Below are 2,912 nucleotides of genomic sequence, written 5' to 3'. Positions count from 1 at the left end.
GGGAGAGAGAGAGAGAGAGGCGAGATCGTCTGCGGTTTGCCCCCCCCCACTCTATAAATACTTGATATGCCACTGGCCACATTGGTTCGTCAGGGCACTCATCACTGGTATGTGTATAGCACACAGGGTCCACTCGATTCCAGCTGGTAATTAAGGTTCCCAGTACTTTCAAGACTGCTTTAATTGATGAGGCCGTAAAAGGTTTTCTCGCGGGAAAACAAGAGGCAGCACGAAGCGTTCGGTTTTTACTGCCGTCGCTCTTCGTCACGGCAGCGTTGTGACATCGAGTGCTCGTGGTCATCGAGTGAGACATGTTTATATTGGCCTGTGCACCTGTGAGGCCATGCTTATCATATCCTTACCGGGCGGAGGGCAGCATGCCCCCCTCCCCTCCCAGAGTTAGAAGAAGGAAAAAGTAGGACATTTGCTTGCCTCTCACACGCCCCCCCCCCCGCACACACACTCACACACGTTCGAAAGCGGGCACTGTCGGCTGCATATTGGCCAATTCAACAAAACAGCTGGTGCCAAGCTTTCTATGAGAATTGCGCCCACATAAGTACGATTCTGTTATTACGTGTCCCCTGCTCTTGAATGAATGAATGAATGTTTGATGTTTTATGGCGCAAGGGCCAAGTATGGCCAAAGAGCGCCATGTCCGTGGTAATGACTTCGCACTGTAATCATGAGTTCGATGAAGTTGGTGTGACGTGGCTGTAGAGGGGCCTTAAAAATAGTCGCGCTAAAGTGCGTAAAATCTGTATAATAAGATTATGGCGATGACTTATGACGTGTGCTATGAACATTAAGATGCATTTAAAAAGAATGATACGATGTGTAAAAATATATAAGGTTATAAGATATGCTAGAGCACTACTGCCTCCTTACAGCCCTTGAAAAACAAGGGCCTGGAGGCATGTGCTACGCAAAACTGTTATCGCAGTGGCATCCTCTGGGGCGAGGATGCTCTACGAATTTAATGGGCGTATAACGTGTAGAACTACATCCTTTAAGAAGTCGAGGACTGCCTTGGTATTAAAAAGCGGTTCCTTACCAAGAAACATAGCCGGGTGTAGAGGGATGTAATAACGGTATGCAAATGGAAAATGTTTCTTTCTTTCAGGTTCGGCTTTCCGACACACCAACAGGACATGGAGGACGGTCAGCCTCTCACCACATCTACCACAGGTTGGAGGTTCCCGTCCAGTAAGTAGAAATTGATGGGTGCCAAATGTGTGTCCTATTCTGAGGCGACAGAATAGGACATCTGTTCGCCGAGATTTTGTTGGGGAGGGCCAGAAACCTAACTGTGGCTTTATAACGTGTAGTTTATTATTTATTTCTGCGTCCCACATGCGTTGCCAGTGGTTTCGCAATTTTTTCCGTATGTAAGGTTTCAGATCTGTGAGAGGCACCAAAGCAGTATTATTACCAGCAGGGGGTGCAATTGACGTAGCCATCTGGTCTGCCAGAACGTTACCTTCGATTCCCCTATGGCCAGGGACCCAGCATATTATGATATTCTGGTTAGATGAGTACGCTTTACACAAGACCGAATATAGTTCATTAAATACGGGATTTTTATGTTTGCTGAGTGACATTAAGGCCTTCACGACGCTTAGAGAGTCTGTATAGATCGCTGCTTTTAAAAGTTTCGATTTTCTTATATGCTTCACAGCAGAGAGTAATGCGTAGGCCTCGGCCGTAAAGATACTTGTTTCCGGGTGCAGTACATCGGATTCCGAAAATGATGGGCCGAAGGCTGCATAGGATACCCCGGTATTTGACTTCGAAGCATGTGTGTAGAACTCTGCGCAGGAGTGCTTGTACTGAAGTTCTAGGAAATGCATTCGGATTTCGGCCTCAGGAGCGTGCTTTGTAACTTTTGTAAAGGATATGTCACATTGAATCACCTGCCACTCCCAAGGAGGTAAGAGCTTGGTTAGGTGGATTAAGCGATGTTCGAGGAGTGGGACATGCATTTCGTCGCTAAGCTCCTTCACACGCAACGAGAAAGGCTGTCTTATAGATGGACGATTGCGGAAAAGTGTAGCACACGTCATATCGGTAACGGTATTAAAACATGGGTGTTCAGGATTGGAGTGCACTTTGAGGAAATATGTAAAGCTGATGTATGATCTCTGCAAGTGGAGCGGCCACTCATCCGATTCGGCATATAAGCTTTCGATCGGGCTTGTTCTGAAAGCGCCAGTGGCTAGGCGGATACCTAGATGATGAACAGGATCCAGCATTTTTAGCGCGCTCGGGGCGGCAGAGTTATACACTACGGCGCCATAATCCAATCGTGACCGTATTAGGCTCCTGTAGAGATTCATTAGACACTTTCTGTCACTGCCCCACGTAGTCTTAGATAGAAGTTTCATTATGTTCATTGTTTTTAGACATTTTCCTTTCCGATATTTGATGTGTGGAATGAAAGCGAGTCTATCGTCAAGTATAATACCTAGGAATTTGTGCTCTTTGTTTACAGGTATCTGTTGTTCACGCAGTTCTATGCAAGGATCTGGGATAAGTCCTCTCTTTCTTGTAAAAAGAACACAAGAGCTTTTGTTAGGATTGATCTTAAATCCATTCCTGCCTGCCCACATTGACACTTTGTTCAGGCCATGCTGTACCTGTCTCTCGCAGACTGCGAGGTTACAAGATTTGAAAGCTATTTGAATGTCGTCCACATAGACAGAGTAAAAAATGGCCGGTGGTAATGAAGCAGGAAGCGTGTTCATCTTCACGATAAAGAGCGTGCAGCTGAGCACGCCTCTTTGTGGTACACCCGTTTCTTGCGTAAAAGGAGGTGAGAGTGCATTGCCGACTTTTACCCGGAAGGTACGATTGGACAGGTAGCTTTCTATTATGTTAAGCATATTACCGTGGATGCCCATTTCTGACAAGTC

Source organism: Dermacentor variabilis, chromosome 5 (genome assembly GCF_050947875.1).
Source record: "Dermacentor variabilis isolate Ectoservices chromosome 5, ASM5094787v1, whole genome shotgun sequence".
In the NCBI taxonomy this organism is placed as follows: domain Eukaryota; kingdom Metazoa; phylum Arthropoda; class Arachnida; order Ixodida; family Ixodidae; genus Dermacentor; species Dermacentor variabilis.
The sequence above is the reverse complement of the archived record's forward strand: the minus strand, read 5'-3'. Positions refer to the sequence as shown.